Here is a 17868-nt window from a genome sequence, read left to right as displayed (position 1 = left end):
GAGTGTTATGTTAGGATGTTGAATGTAATCCCATGGTAACCACAAATAGCTATAGAGCACACACAAAAGGAAATGAGAAGGGAATGAAAATATTGCATTGCAAAACATCAACTAAACACAAAAGACAATAATGCAGGAAATGAGGGGGAAAAAAGCTTAAGGCATATAGAAAATAAATAGCATAATGACAGAAGTCCCTCCTTATCAGTAATTACTTTAAATGTAAATGGATTAAACTCTACAGTCAAAAGTCAGAGATTGGCAGAATGGATAAAAAAATTATTAAACTATATGCTGTCAATAAGAGGCTCACTACAGGCCTAGAGACAAAGATAGGTCGAAAGTGAAAGGATGGGAAAAGATATTCCATGCAAATAGTAACCAACAGAGCAGGGGTGCTAGAAATAAGCCAGTCACAAAAAGACAGAGTATGACTGTATTTACATGAAGCACCTCGAAGAGTCGAAATCATAGAGACATGGGTAGGATGGTGGTTTTCAGGGGCTGGAGGGAAGAGGAATGGGGAGTTACTGTTTAATGGGTGTAGAGTTTCAGTTTTGCAAGATGAAAAGAGATGGATGGTGGTGATGGTTGCACAATAATATGGATGTACTTAATACTACTGAATTGTACATTTAAAAAGTTAAGATGGTAAATTTTATATTATGTGTATTTTACCACAATTTTTCAGATGTTATTAAAGAAAAAACAAAAACAAAAACCTAAAGCAGTTCAGGATCACATTGACTCCGACCAGCCCCAGTGATCTGACCCAGAAACAAATGCCCGATCACTCAGCTTCTGCCACCCTGTCTGATGGGTGAGAAGATTGAAATTATACACTATAAAACTCGTCCCCTGGAGAAAAAAGACCAAAGAAGAAAAACTGGGAAGGAATTAGAACAGAAATAAAAAACAGCATAAGAATAGAGAAGAAAGAAGTGAACCTATAGCAACGCATTTGAAAAACAAATTATTATAAGTTCACTGATCAGTTTTATAAACATTTTAATCTTTTGAGTGTTGTCTCTACATTTACAGATTTTAGGTGATTTTAAACATTAAGTTTCTGAGTTTCAACAGATGTTCAAAGAGCTTACATTTGCAATTGATCACTAAAAAAAGACATTTAATTTGTTAAATCTTTAAGATTTGGTTTATTGGCTGTCTAAACAGCAAGTATGTAGAGAAATGCTGGTCACTTAATGTTTAATAAAATACTAATTGATAGATTAAAATAGAAATTGGCTTTAAAATATCAAATATCAAAGGCAAATATCAATGGATATTTCTAAATACTAAATATTCCTAAATCAGTGAGATTTTCTAATTAGTCAGTATCTCTAAAGTATTACTTCTAGTATTTCTAATTAGTGAAAATTTCTAAATATTAACTATTTATAAAAATTCAGACAAGAAAGAATCAATTAGTACCAATGTGGTTGCTGAGAAGCATCCAAACCTTTTTAAGGAGCCAAACTGCATTTATGCCCTTCCAGAGGAGCCCTGGTGTCCCAACTAGTATTGCCAAAAACACATGATACCTGACTTTTACTGAGGGGCTCATGTAAAAAGATGCTTCTTTTAAGAGGAGTGAAGATCTAACATTAAAAACAAATCAAATCAACAGATAGAAAAAGCTCCTTAAGTTTTCAAAGACAAGTTCTATCTTGTCTTTTTAATCTTTTAAAAAACTGATAATTGCAATATCAAACATGAGAAATATGATACGATCTCACATACAAATACAAATGCAAACATTCTAAATCAAATATTAACAAATGGAATCCAGCAGCTTTAAAGAATAATATACCAGAGTTGACCAGGATTTATTCCAGGGATGGTTAAAAACCAAGAAATCTATCAGTATTAATAATATCAATACATTAAAGGAGAACAGTATATGACTAAAGTTACAAATAATAAAATGGTATTCGGAAAAAATAAGACATTTATAATGTAGGAAACTACTTAGATACAAAGATTATTTACCCATAACCAAAAGCAAACCACTGATGAACTGTGAAATGTTGTATAATTTCCATGAAATTGGAGGAAAAGACTGAAAGCCTGGTATCACTACCAACATACAATACAGCCAAAGCTACTTCAATAAAAGAACTGATCCATACATTAAAAAAGGAAATTTTCATTTTGACTTGCCAATAATTTGACTGATTATTTAGAAAACGAAATAGTCTTAACAAAATTGTGAATAGGAATAACAAGAATATTTGGTAAGACTGAAAACTTACCCTACTATTGAAATTTAAAATATTCATATGAGGGGCATTGAACACAGTAAAAAAACAGCACAAATCAGCATAAATCTGGAAGAAATAAGGACATCATATAAAACAAGCAAAGGATTTGGATACTGAATATTTTTTAAAGCACCTATAAATCAGTAGGAAAAAAATGAATAAATGGGCAAAAAACAGAACTAGGAAAATCATCATAAACAACATGATTGGCTGATAAAAATATGTGAAAAATACTCAACTCACTAGTAATTAGAAAAATAAAAACTAAACCACAGAGTAGAAGGAGAAATATAGGACACAAAGTCTGACTGAGTTGTCAGACTTTACAAAAATAAACAAGTTAGCAATATGTACCAATGCTGAAAATATATACATCCTATGCCTCAGCAATTAGAGATGTTGCTCACATGTACAAGAATAAAGCTAGCCACTGTTTTTGTAATAGTGAAAAACAGTCAACAACTGTATAATGATCAAAGGGCAAGACAAATTCATTGAGGTGTATGTATATAAAGCTTGAGCTAAAAGATACTTCATTTTGTAGAAAAATAACAGTTCAGAAAAAGGAAGCTAATTGCAGGTCATGATGTGAGCTGTCTGCCGTCAAATCACCATTAACTACACGAAATAATGACTGATAATTCCAACCTCAGAGTCATTCCCTTTGGAATTGGGAACATTTCCCAGAGATGTTAATAGGTATTAGGAATGCGGGTTCCATGATAACATTATAAAATATTCTTTATCACAGGTCTCCATTTGTTTGGCTGATACAAGCGTTCCATTGTTCAAAGGGAGGCATTAAGTTTTCAGCACTTCGTAAATTTGTTTAAGCACAAAAATGTGTTTTAAAATATTATCAAGTACTAATGGTGTTCCTGGGGGCATAATATCAAGTATTTTGGGTAAACGTAGGTCTTTGCATCAACATGTGCATACAGTAAGCTGGAGAAGTACCAAGCTGACCTATTGCAATGATGTACTATTACAGAACACAAATTATTCTGTTTTGTGTTATATTTAATTCCAAAACTTTAACTTGTATGGGACAATGGTTCCCCCCTCCCCGGGAAAGATTCGCCCTGAGCTAACATCCGTCGCCAATCTTCCTCCTTTTTTTTTTCCTCCCCAACGCCCCAGTACATAGTTGTATATTGTAGCTATAAGTCTTTCTAGTTCTTCTATGTGAGCCGCTGCCACAGCATGGCTACTGACAAAGTGGTGTGGTTCTGCCACCGGGAACCGAATGCAGGCTGCTAAAGCAGAGAGCACTAAACTTTTAACCACTAGGCCATCGGGGCTGGCTTGGGACAATGGTTTTAGCTATCAGACGGTGAATGATTAAATAGGATACTGGATTCTCCATCTGCAGCAAATGGACATAGAAATGTCAATTATTAAGGGAAAATCACAGTGGCATCTAGGCGGTTGGTTGACAATGTGTAATTTGAGAATGTCCACAATCATTCTTTTTTTTTTTTTAGTGAGGAAGATCAGCCCTGAGCTAACATCCATGCTAATCCTCCTCTTTTTTTTTTTGCCGAGGAAGACCGGCTCTGAGCTAACATCTATTGCCAATCCTTCTCCTTTTTTTTTTTTTTTACCCCCAAAGCCCCAGTAGATAGTTCTATATCATAGTTGCACATCCTTCTAGTTGCTGTATGTGGGATGCAGCCTTAGCATGGCCAGAGAAGTGGTGCGTCGGTGAGCGCCCAGGATCTGAACCCGGGATGCCAGTAGCGGAGCGCGCACACTTAACCGCTAAGCCATGGGGCCGGCCGGTCCACAATCATTCTTATTTGAAAGGTATTAATTCTTTTATAGGGTTGAATACTAATTATGCAAAACCACAGTATTTCATCAAAACTAGTATGCTTTGATGCTGGCACTTTCTTGACATTGCCAGAAAATACAGTGGAAGGTATTTCAAATGACTAATTTATGATGGTTTTCTGGCTGGACGTGATTGAAAGTAGCTATCAATTGTAAATAGCATTCTGATTTAGATAATGTTAAAATGCAAGAAAAAAATAACGTTCCTTTTAGTATTGAAGAAATTTATAATTCAACTCATTCCTAAAGTTAAATAAAGATTAGAAAAACTAATAAATCTAGATCACAGGTCAGCAAACTTCTTCTTAAAGGCAAATAGTAAATATTTTAGGGTTATGGAGCATACAACGTCTGTTAAAACTACTCAGCTTTGCTGTTGAATCAAGAAAGTAGCCTTAGATAACATGCAAATTAACGAGTATAGCTGTGCTCCAATAACACTTTATTTACAAAAACAGGTGGGTGGCCCACAGGCCATTGTTTGCCGACCTCAAATCTTGAAAAAACCAGAGTTGGATCAATCGTTTTGTCACTCATCAAGATTTATAATTAAACCAGAATAGTTAATGTCTTGGTTATTCTACATAAATGCCTTTTAGTTTCATAGTTCTTTTGGTAAATCCTTAGTTTCATTTGACGAATAATGTATTTAGATTTCTTGTGCTTAATTTCATAAGGGAAACTCATATAAGTTTTGATTTTTGGGAGCTATTCTTATAGAGATTTATTATAATTATGTAATCCATGTAGCAATGAGATGGAAAAACTTTGTTAGAAATAATTTCCTTATCTAAGTCTTACCTGCGTATGTGCCATAGTGCTGCTTTTAAGAGAGAGAAGTCCTTTTCCTTTGATTTTATTAAAATTTCCAATATCACCTTAGGTTAATTTTGATAAATCACATTTTTTCTAGGAAGATAATTCATTCTCCCTAGATTTCTAAATATACTGAAGCATTATATTATAATTTAAATTTTTTCCTCCATATTTAAATCCCTTTTATTAACAGTGCTATAATATAATGATTCTTATGTTTTTCTTGACCAGATTTACCAATGTCTATTTGATGTTAATATACTTTTAATAAAGAAATTTAAAAGTTAAAAAATATTGTTTCAGGGGCTGGCCCCATGGCATAGTGTTTAAAAGTTCAGCGTGCTCTGCTCTGGTGGCCCAGGTTCGTGGGTTTGGATCCTGGGCATGGACCTACACCACTCGTCAGCCATGCTGAGGCAGCAACCCACGTATAAAGTAGAGGAAGACTGGCACAGATGTTAGCTCAGGCCTAATCTTCCTCAGCAAAAAAATATATATGTATAGTTTCAAGATTACTGTTTCTTTTTCTTTTTTTTGTGAGGAAGACCAGCCCTGAGATAACATCCAATGCCAATCCTCCTCTTTTTTGCTGAGGAAGACTGGCCCTGGGCTAACAACCGCGCCCATCTTTCTCTACTTTATATGGGACGCCGCCACAGCATGGCTTAACAAGCGGTGCGTCGGTGCGCGCCTGGGATCTGAAGTGGCGAACCTCGGGCCACTGCAGTGGAGCGCGCGCACTTAACCGCTTGCGCCACCGGGCTGGCCCCATGTTTCTAAACCACTAAACTCTAGCTCTAGATGTATTCGTTGCTTTTCACAGAAAGAAACAAAACTGTTTTTTGTGTGTGAGGAGGACTAGCTCTGAGCTAACATCTGATGCCAATCCTCCTCTTTTTTCTTGAGGAAGATTGGCCCTGGGCTAACATCTGTGCCCATCTTCCTCTATTTTATATGGGATGCCGCCACAGCATGGCTTGACAAACGGTGTGTTGGTGTGCACCTGGGATCTGAACCTGCCAACCTTGGGCCACGGCAGCAGGGTGCATGCACTTAACCGCTGTGCCACCGGCCCAGCCCCCAAGAAACAAAACTTTTCAAGAGTACTATTTCAGTTACTAATCAATAAACTCTAATAATTTTAGTTGTATTAATTCCTTATATTGGCTTAGAATTTATGTTGTTGTTTTTCTAGCTTTGTAGGTAAAATTCTTATTCATTATTTTCTCAATGCCTACTAAGTGACAGGCATTGAATAGGCTCTGGGGATAAAGGAGTGAATGGAAATAAAGTTCTAGTCTTCATTTTTGGTTTTGTGCATGCATGGAAGAGTATTAAATTTCCAACAAGCAGAGGACTGGCAACATCCCGAAGTTCTGGTATACAGGCATTTTATTATCACTCTTTTCCAAATAGGCTCTAATTTTAATTTTAATTTTCTATTTAAATCAGGACTTATACAAGAGATTATCAATTTGCAAAAGGACGTGATACAATACTACCATGCAGATAATAACTGTAAAATGGATCTCTACAATGGAGAGATCTAGCAGTCACCGCTATAAAAAAGTGATAACATCTAGCATCATTAATAGTGGCAAAACTCAACATTATATGCTTTTTAATGTATACAACATCAATGCAATGAAACCTCTTTGTTTAACTTCAAATTTGCTGGAACTATTAGGGATAGAAAAACAAGATAAATGACCCATAAGGAAACTACTTAACTCTCCAAAAATCCAAAGTCGTGAAAAAATGTTCTAAAGCAGGAATTCACAATTTTTTGGGGGAAGAATCAGATTGTAAATATTTTAGGTTCTGTGCGCCATACAGCCTCCTTTGCAACTACTGCAACTATAAGCTCTGCCAGAGACGTACAAAAGCAAGCCACAGACAGTACGTAAACGAATGGATGTGGCAGTGCTCCAATGAAACTCATGTTTTAAATCCTCTCGTTTTTCATATCCTACTAGTTTTTGTCCAGAAAGAATTATTTAAAACTTAACAAAGCCATAAGTAATTACATGAAGTTTATCTAAATTCATTACATTGATATAGACTTGATCTCATAATAACTCATTAACAGTAATAGAAATAATGACAATACTAAAAATAGTATCTAATACTTACTGAAAAAAGACTATGTTCTAGATAGGTTTCCAAGTTTTCTATATTCCAATAACAGCACTATAATTAGTTGGTACTATTATCATCATTTACAAATGACTCCCATAGGGATAAATATCTTACCCAATGTCGACAGACTGTAAAGAATCAAATGGCAATCATGATGGTTTTCCACATTTGTTAGGTCAACAGGGGTTTTCTGGGGTATGAGTTTTCTCAAGTTTAACAATAATTGACTAGGGCTGGAGGGCTTTTACAAATAAAGCATAAAAAACAAGAGCATTTCCACATTCTCTGAATTTTCCATTATGAATATTCTTATAATCTATAAATAGAGAAATGCCAGTAAAGGTTTTCCTGTGTTACATAAAAATACATCATAAATTCTCTGAATATGAACATTTGGGTCATAAATGAAAAAACCAAAACATTAGTTTTGGTGTTTAATATTAGTTAAAACATTTACATTGCGAGGGATTCTCACCAGTATAAATTATTTAATGCCTTATAAGAACTCAACTATATCTAAAAGTGTTCCCACATTCTTTGCACTCAAATTGTTTCTCAGTGTTATAAATCCAGTGATGTACTGTACATTGTCTACTGCAACACATGCCCTTCCACAGTCCTTACATTCATAACGCTTCTCTTCAGTACGAATTCTCTGTGTACTTTAAGCCTTGAACTAAGCCTAAAGGACTTCCCGCATTTGTTACATTCAAAGGGTTTCTCACCGTTGTGAATACTCTGATGTCGAGTAAGTCGTCCATACACACTAAAGGCCTTCCCACATTCCTTACATTCATAGGGTTTCTCACCAGTATGAAATCTATGATGTACAATTAGTTGATGGCCACTAATAAAAGCCTCCCCACATTCGTTACATTCATGGGGTTTCTCACCAGTGTGAATTCTATGATGCATTCTAAGGCTTTCAACATGACTAAAGGCCTTCCAACATTCCTTACATTCTTATGGTTTCTCACCAGTATGAATTCTCTCGTGCCTAACAAGGTTTGAGGTAAGACAAAAGGCCTTCCCATATTCTTTACATTCATAGGGCTTCTCACCAGTATGAATTCTGTGATGCATTCTTAGGCTTCCACCATGAATAAAGGCCTTCCCACATTCTTTACATTTATAGGGTTTCTACCAGTATGAATTCTTTCATGTTGAATAAGTGCTGAAGCATGACTAAAGGCCTTTCCACATTCTTTACATTTATAGGGTTTCATGCCAATATGCATTCTCTGATGTGGAATGAGTTGATAGCCACAACTAAAAGTCATCCCACATTCCTTACATTCATAGGGTTTCTCCCCAGTATGAATTCTCTCATGCTGAACAAGATTTGAGGCACAACTAAAGGCCTTCCCACATTCCTTACATTTGTATGGTTTCTCCCCAGTATGAATTCTACAATGTTCTCTAAGCTCTATAACACGACTAAAGGTCATCCCACATTCATGGCATCCATAGGGTTTTTCACCAGTACGAATTCTGTCATGTTGCACAAGGTGAGAGGCTTGACTAAAGGCCTTCCCACATTCCTTACATTCATAGGATTTCTCACCAGTATGAATTCTCTGATGAACTATAAGATCTATTCTACGACTAAAGGTCATTCCACATTCCTCACATTTATAGGGTTTTTCACCAGTATGAATTCTCTGATGTTGCAGAAGGTTGGATGCACGATTAAAGGCCTTTCCACATTGCCTACGTTCATAGGGTTTCTCTCCAGTATGAATTCTCTGATGTACTGTAAGGTCCGTATGTTGACTAAAGGCCTTCCCACATTTTGTCACATTCAGAGGGTTTCTCTCTGAGTTTTCTGAGGTAGAGTAAGAGATGAACATTTTTTATAAATGTGTACTTTTTCATAGCTGATTATTTCATATCTTGACTCCAAATCTAAAAGAAATGAGAAAAATATTTTGTTTTCCTGGACAAAAAAAAAAATTGAATGTTTTATAGTCAGTTTTTTTAAAAATAAAAAATATCACCCGTTAGAGATGAATACTTTAGAGAACTCTAAAATCAGCTATACAGTTTGCAACAGTTACTGACAGTGTCTCCGCAACTCATTTATCACACTTTACTAAAACGATTTAATGTACTCTTTTCTGTATCAGTTTCCATATAAAATATAAATATATTAAAAGCAACTATTTATAGCTGATCTTTCTCCAATTATACTTCCCCTTAAAAATACAGATACTGTGATTGTGGTTCATTCCCTCCAATGCACGGCCATGTGTGCATTTCTTGGTTCCCATATCAAATAAAATAATGAGTTCTTATTTACTTATCTTCATTGAGCTCCTCCTTATTAGTTACCCATTCTACAGATGTTCCATCTGTTTTACTCCTTCATATCTTCTCTCAGGTTCTCTCTCACTCACCCCACTCCCCTTTTCTTTTGGTGAGGAAGATTAGCCCTGACCTAACATCTGTCGCCAATCCTCCTTTTTGTTGAGGAAGATTGGCCCTGGGCTAATATCCGTGTCCATCTTCCTCTACTTTATATGTGGGATGCCTGCCACAGCACGGCTTGATAAACAATGTGTAGGTCCACGCCTGGGATCCAAAGCTGTGAACTCCGGGCTGCTGAGGCAAAGCACGTGAACTTAATCACTATGCCACCAGGCCGCCCCCTCACTTTCTCTCTCTTTTTGTTTTTGAGGAATATCAGCCCTGAGCTAACATCTGTTACCAATCCTCCTTTTTGCTGAGTAAGATCAGCCCTGGGCTAACATCTGTGCCCACCTTCCTCCACTTTACATGAGATGCTGCCACTGCATGGCTTTGATAAGCAGTGCGTAGGTCCACACCTGGGATCCAAACCTGAGAACCCTGGGCAGCTGAAGTGGAGCGCGCAAACTTAACTGCTTTACCACCAGGGTGGCCCCCACTCACTTTCCCTTTTAACCACAGTTGACCATTCTGGTAATTCCTACAAGTCTGTCAATGAATTTTCAGGCATGTACTAGGTATACACCCTACAAAAAGTCATAAAACTCTGAGCATCTGGGGATTTCAAAGAAAAGAAGGAAAACTGAACTATACAGTAAAACAGCTGGAGAAAGAATGCCAGGAAGTATGTGAAAAAGAATTGACAGATGCAGCCTATAAGGTAATAACCAATATGAAAGAATATCTTGATGAAATTTCAAAGTGCTGAATGAGTAGGTCGAGATTTGTGGACAAGAAATATCTTATGAGTAGAGTATCTATGTGTCAAAACTCTGAGGTAATACAAACACTCTCTCTCCAAAAACAAGTAACAACAGAAATTAATAACCATATCAGAAAACCAAAACATGTTCCATGTGAAAATGGATATGTCCTCTCCAGAATAAATGCTGCGTAAACAAGGAAATAAAAAATTGAAATGGAAGAACTCTAGTAAATCACAATAGAGAAAATAAGTACATATCAGAATCTTGGGCAATTTCAGCATTCAGAGAATTCAAAGATTTAAACACTTATTTCAATAAAAATGGAAGAAATAAATGAATTAAGGAACCAATTCCAAAACTTGGAAAATAAAGGAAAGCAGAAAAAAATTAAGATAAAAGAAAATTTAATGAGTTAGAAAAGAGTAGTGTTAATAAATAAAGAACTAGTGCTTTAAAAATCAAGAAGTAAAACACTGGGGCCGGCCTGGTGGCACAAGCGGTTAACTGCGTGCGCTCTGCAGTGGCGCCCAGGGTTCGCCGGTTCGGATCCTGGGTGCACGCCGATGCACTGCTTGTCAGGCCATGCTGTGGCGGCATCCCATATAACGTGGAGGAAGGTGGGCATGGATGTTAGCCCAGGGCTGGTCTTCTTCAGCAAAAAGAGGAGGATTGGCTGATGTTAGCACAGGGCCGATCTTCCTCACAAAAAAAAAAAGAAGTAAAACACTAGCTAAAACAAACAAGAGTAAAAATAAAAAATAAATGATTAAGGGGTAAATGCAAAATTAAAATGAATTTTATTGATAATTATGAATATTTCTGAAAACATCATTAATACTTTTCAAAGTATAAATGGAATGGAAAATTCTCAAGAAAAATTCAACAAAATTCATCAAAAAAAAAAAAAATCACCAAGAAAGCCTAAACAGACCAATTGCCACAGAAGAGACAGGAAAAGTTGCCAGAAAAGATAGCTATAATGACCACTCTTTAACTCCTAAATTATAATTTCTAAATATCAATGTCCACCATATGGATCCAAGATAGTTGAATAAAAAAACAATTCGGGGGGCCAGCCCGGTGGCGCAAGTGGTTGGGTGCACGTGCTCCGCTGTGGTGGCCCGGGGTTTGCTGGTTTGGATCCCAGGTGCGCACCAACGCACCGCTTGTCAAGCCATGCTGTGGCGGCGTCCCATATAAAGTGGAGGAAGATGGGCATGGACGTTAGCCCAGGGCCAGTCTTCCTCATCAAAAAGAGGAGAATTGGCAGATGTTAGCTCAGGGCCAATCTTCCTCATAAAACAAAACAAAACAAAACAAAAAAGAATTCGGGAAAGGGGCAAGAAAATGAGCCTAGAAATCTTTCGCCATAAAGAAATGAAGATGTCACAGATTTACAGAGGTGTAACTGGGAAAAACTGTAAAAACAGTAGCATAAAAATGATTGTGATAGATATAAACAATATAATAAAAACCAATGAGTCTACAATGATACAAGAGAAAATAAATGAAAATATCATTTTCACCATTAAATACTCCTTAGTTGAAGAAGTTCTAGTTCCACCATTGTGGTGTAAACCTCTTATAGTCCATCTCCCGCTGACTGATATCAACTAAAAATGCTTGACAAAATAATCAAACACCTGAGGTCAGTAAATAAGAATAAACAAAGGCGGAGGATTGGAGATGGCAGTGAAAACCTTAAAAAGTGACCTATACTAGGCTGAGTTTTTTGCTAATTTCCCTATCACTCATAGCCTTGCCACAGGGGTGGGCCCCAGTTATACTGGCACAAAAATGGGCTACAAAAGCCCCAACATATTTCTTGCTACAAGAATCATGGCAAGGAATACTACCAAACTGGAACATGAAGGGGGAACCCTAGAAAGGAAACATCCAAAGAAGATTCCTAATTTGGGGTACGAATGAATACAAATCTTAGTCTAAACCTGAATTACACATGCGTGAGAAAGACACAAACCAGTGTAGCAAAGCCTCAGAGAAGCAAACTGAGAATTAAACCACTGCCCACAAACAGCAGAACATACAGTCTAAATGTTATTGCTTTGATTCCTTGTTAAAATATCAATATGTAAACCTATCGCTATCCTCCAGAGAAATGAACAAAACTCAGAATAAACACAAGATAGCACTCACAATGTCCACAATACAATTCCAAATTATTCAACATAAATAGAACAAAAAAATGTGATCCCCTCTCAAAGAAAAAGACAAACCATAGATGCTAAACCTGAGGCAACCCAGGTGGTGAAATTATCAAACAAAGACATAAGCTATTTTATGAGGCTGGCCCCATGGCACAGTGGTTAAGTTTGGCACACTCTGCTTTGGTGGCCCGGGTTCACAGGTTCAGATCCTGGACGTGGACCTACACCACTCATCACCCATGCTGTGGTGATAACCCACATACCAAACAGAGGAGGATTGGCACAGATGTTAGCTCAGGGAGAATCTTCCCCAAGCAAAAAGAGGAAGAATGGTGACAGATGTTAGCTCAGGGAGAATCTTCCTCAAAAAACAAACAAACAAACAAAAAAAATTATTTCAGCTATACATTAAGAGATTAAAAAAAATTTAAAAACCCACACATTTGAAATTACTCAAAGATAAGAAGCATAAACAAGAGAAAAAGAAATCGCATAAAGAACAAAATGAATACTGTGGAACTAAAAGATATAATTTCTAAAATAGCTGGATGAGCTTATAGCAGAATGGAAACAACAGAAGAAAGAGTCAGTAAACTTGACAGATGTATAGAAGTTATTCAAACTGAAATTCATAGATAAGACAGGTTAAAAAATTTCATAATAGAGCTTCAGGGACCTGTGGTAAGATATCAAAAGATGTAATTACAATCTGAAAAGAAAAACAGAAAGAGACAAAGGCAAAAAAAGGTCTGATGAAAAGAACAAAACTACTAAAGGAAGTTATTTAGGCTGATGGAAAATGATAAAAAAGAGAACCCTGAATTATCAGGAATGAAGGAACGGTACCATGAAAAGTAAATACCTAGGTAAATATCTAAGATCATTTATTCTCCTCAAGTTCTTTCAGATATACATGACTGTTGAAAGCAAAGCTTATAACATTGTTTGGTGGTATTTTTAATGTATGTAGATGTGATAAACACAACAATTATAAAGGGAAAGGTATGTATAAAGGGTATTGAAGATGTAAGGTGTCTTCATTTTACAAGAAATAATAAAATATTAACTATGTAGATTTTGAAAGCTTAGGAATATTATATATTGTAATCCCTATAACATACATTAAAGTAAATATGCAAAGAGAAATAGGCAAAATGCCAATAGATAAATTACAATGAATAGTAAAAAAAATTAAATATTCCAGTACAAGGCAGGAAATGGGAAACAGAAGAACTAAAAACAAAGGGGGATAGGGCATTAGGAAGAGGGTGGACTAGGAAGATACAGGCCCTTGTTTTCCCCAGGAGATACTGAATTAACAGCAATATATGTACCAAAATACCTTTGTGAGAACCCTAAAAACTAGGTAAGGGGCTACAGAACCGAGGTAAGCATATAAACAAGAGAAGAGACAGCAAAGAAAGGTAAGAGTTGGTCATAGTTTGCTTGCCCTACCCCCTTGTGCTATCCAGTGTAATTAGGTATGAGGGGAGAACACCTCGTCCCAATTTCTGGCTCCTCTCTTGGGACAGAAAAAAAAGTGGAACTTGTATTCAGCATTCTGGCTTGTTTGGAGGCTGCCCATGGGACTGGTTTCTGTCTCATGCGGCTTGGGGTGCTGATGGAATGGTAGCATAGTTTGCATATCAGGTGGGAAGCCCTTGAAAACAGAGGCAAGCACCGCATTGTGTTAGAGCAGCAGAAAATATGCAGTTTCACAGGTAGTCGCCAGGAGAGGCAAACGATTAATGGTAGAGGAATACAACAAAAACTGAAAGCTCCTGAGAAGAAACAGGAAATTAAGACAGTTAAGCAGCCATATATACTAGAATAAAAGCACACATACAACCCCAAAAAAGATCCATCCCCAGAAAAGGTTTGAAAGGTTCCAGAACCCCTGGCTGGGCTGACTGATGAAGGTCTTCCTCTGCACAAAACTGGTCTATAAAGACTGAGAGAGGTGGCTGTTTTCTCAAAGCTAAAATCTCAACAAAAAATCACAAGGCATACAAAGAAACAGGGAAACATGGTCCAATCAAAGGATGAAAACAAAGTGCTGGAAATTGACTCTAAAGAAACACAGATCTATGGAGTTTCTGAAAAAGAATTTAAAATGACTATCTTAAAGATGCTAAATGAGCTAAAAGAGATCATAGATAGACAACTAAATGAAATCGGGAAAACAATGCATGAAGAAAATGAGACTATCAACAAAGAGATTATAAAAGAGAACCAAAGAGAAATTCTGGACCTGAAAAAATACAACTAAATTGAAAAATTCACTAGAGGGGTTCAATAGCAGACTTGATCAGGCAGAACAAAGAATCAGCAAACTTGAAGAAAGGTCATTTGAAATCATCACGTCAGAAAAAAAAAGAATGAAGTGAAGAGTGTCTAAGGGACATATGGGAGAACATCAAGTGGACCAATATACAAATTATGAGAGTCCCTGAAGAAGAAAAGAGAAAGGGGCAGAGAGCTTATTTAAAGAAATAATGGCTGAAAACCACCCAAATCTGAGGAAAGAAACAGATACATACATAAATTTAAGAAACTCAATGAACTCTGACTAGGAAAATTCAAGAGACCCACATCAAGACACAGTATAATAAAACTGCTGAAACTCAAAGACAAAGAAAGAATCTTGAAAGCAGCAAGAGAAAAGCAATTCATCACATACAAGTGGGCTTCCACAACATTATCAGTGTATTCTTCAGCAGAAACACTGGAGACCAGAAGGGAGTGGGATGATGTATTCAAAGTGCTGAAAGAAAAAAAAAGTCAACCAAGAATATTGTACCTGGAAAAACTGTCCTTCAAAAATGAAGGAGAAATCAATACCTTCCAAGATAAACAAAAGCTGAAAGAATCCACTACCACTAGATTGCCCCACAGGAAATGCTAAAGGGAGTCCTTTGAGTTAAAACAAAAGGACATCAGAAAGCCATACAAACCCACACAAAAGTGTACAGTTCTCCAATAAAGGTAAATATATGGACAAATATAGAATCTTGTGTTATTGTAATTTGGGTGCATAAATCCACTTTAAATTCTAGTATAGAATCTAAAAGACATCACAAAAAACTAATCTATGTTAATAGGTAATCAATATATAAAAATGTAATTTATGGCATCAACAACATAAAGGGGGAGGGCAGAGTTCTAAATGAGTAGATTTTGTATGTGATTGAAGTTTTTATCAGTTTAAAATAGATTATTATAACTTTAAGATGTTTTATATAATCATAATGGTAACCACAAAGGAAATATCTATAGAATACACACAAGAGGAAATGAGATGGGAATCAAAGCAGGTCACTACAAAAAAATCAATGAAACACAAAGGAGGCAGTCATACAGGAAACAGGGGTCAAAAAAGCCACAAAAAACCCCCAGAAAATAAGTTAAAAAAAATGGCAATAATAAATCCTTTCCCATCAGTAATTTAAATGTAAATGGATTAAACCCTCCAATCATGAGACATAGATTGGTTGAATGGATAAAAAAGCAATTCAATGATTTGCTACTTACAAGAGACTCACCTTAGGACACACATAGACTAAAAGTGAAAGAATGGGGGCCGGCTCTTTGGCATAGCAGTTAAGTGCATGCGCTCCACTGCTGGTGGCCCGGGTTTGGATCTCGGGCACGCATCGATGCACTGCTTGTCAAGCCACGCTGTGGCGGCGTCCCACATAAAGTGGAGGAAGATGGGCATGGATGTTAGCTCAGGGCCAGTCTTCCTCAGCAAAAAAAAAAAAAAAAAAAAAGGAGGATTGGCATGAATGTTAGCTCAGGGCTGATATTCCATAAAAAAAAATAAAAAAAATAAAAGTGAAAGAATGGAAAAAGATATTCCATGCAAATGGTAACCTAAAGAATGTAGGGGTGACTTTAAGGAAAAAACTGTCACAAGAGACAAAAAGGACATTACATAATGATAAAACAGACAAATCACCAGGAAGATAAACAATTGTAAATATTTATGCACCAAACATCAGAGCTCCAAAACATATGAAGGAAACATTGACAGAATTAAAGGGAGAAATAGACAGCGATACAATAATGGTAGGAGACTTCAACACCCTACTTTCAACAGTGTAGGGAACAACCAGGCAGAAGATCAATAAGGAAATAGAGGACTTAAACAACACTAGACAAACTGGACCTAACAGACATACAGAGAACACTCTACACAACAACGAGAGAATACAAATTCTTCTCAAGTGCACATAGAACATTCTCCAAGACAGATCACATTAGACCACAAAACAAATATTAACAAATTTTAAAAGACTGAAATCATATAGAACATTTTTTCTGATCACAAAGGAATGAAATTAGAAATCAACACCAGAAGGAAAACTAGAAAATACAAATATTTGTAAATTAAACAACACACACTGAAACAACCAATGAGTTAAAGAAATCACAAGGGAAATTAGAAAATACTGTAAGACAAACGAAAATGAAAACAGAACACATCAAAACTTAGGGATGCAGCAAATACAGTGCTTTCAGTCTTTCACCCTTGAGTAGGATGTTAGCTGTGGGGTTTTCATATATGGCCTTTATTATGTTGAGGTAGTTTCCTTCTATTCGTAGTTTCTGGAGTATTTTCATCATGAAATGGTATTGAATTTTGTCAAATGCTTTTTCTGCATCAATTGAGATGACTATGTGTTTTTTTCCCGTCATTCTATTAATGTGGTATGTTACATTGCTTGATTTTTATATATTGTACCAGCCTTGCATTCCAAAAATCCCATTTGGTCATGGTGTAAATCATTTTTATGTGCTGAATTCAGTTTGCTAGCATTTTTTTGAGAATTTCTGCCTCAATATTGATTAGCAATATCAATCTGTAGTTTTCTCATCTTGTAGTGTGTTTGTCTGGCTTTGGTGTCAGGGTAATGCTGGCCTCACAGAATAGGTTTGGGAATGTTCCTTCCTCTTCAATATTTTGGAAGACTTTGAGGGGAACTGGTGTTAATTCTTCTTTAAGTGTTTAGAATTCAGCAGTAAAATCACTGGATCCAGGGCTATTCTTGGTTAGGAGGTTTTTGATTACTGATTCAATCTCTTTACTAGTATAAATCTGATTAGATTTTCTATTTCTTCATAATTTGGTACTGGTAGGTTGTACGTTTTCAGGATTTCATCTAGGTTACCCAATTTGTTAGCATACAATTGTTTATAGCCCCCTCTTTCATTTCTGATTTTAGTTATTTGAGTCTTCTCTCTTTTTGCTTAGTCAATCTAGGTAAAAGTTTCTCACCTTGGTCGATATTTTCGAAAAAAGGATTTTTGGTTTCATTGGTTTTCTCTATTGTTTTTCTATTCTCTATTTTGTTTATCTCTGCTCTACTCTTTATTATTTTCTTCTGCTATCTTTGGGTTTAGTTCATTCTTCATTTTCTAGTTCCTTGAGATATGAAGTTAGGTTGTTGATTTGAGATCTTTCTTTCTAATGTA

At 36.2% G+C, this 17868-nt stretch overlaps 1 pseudogene; it reads right to left on the bottom strand.

Annotated features, from left to right (window-relative positions):
* Positions 1 to 7548: 7548 nt before the first annotated feature.
* On the bottom strand, positions 7549 to 9039 carry LOC131397961 (zinc finger protein 420-like; annotated as a pseudogene).
* Positions 9040 to 17868: the final 8829 nt, after the last annotated feature.

This window comes from Diceros bicornis, chromosome 34 (assembly GCF_020826845.1).
Source record: "Diceros bicornis minor isolate mBicDic1 chromosome 34, mDicBic1.mat.cur, whole genome shotgun sequence".
In the NCBI taxonomy this organism is placed as follows: domain Eukaryota; kingdom Metazoa; phylum Chordata; class Mammalia; order Perissodactyla; family Rhinocerotidae; genus Diceros; species Diceros bicornis.
The sequence above is the reverse complement of the archived record's forward strand: the minus strand, read 5'-3'. Positions and strand labels throughout refer to the sequence as shown.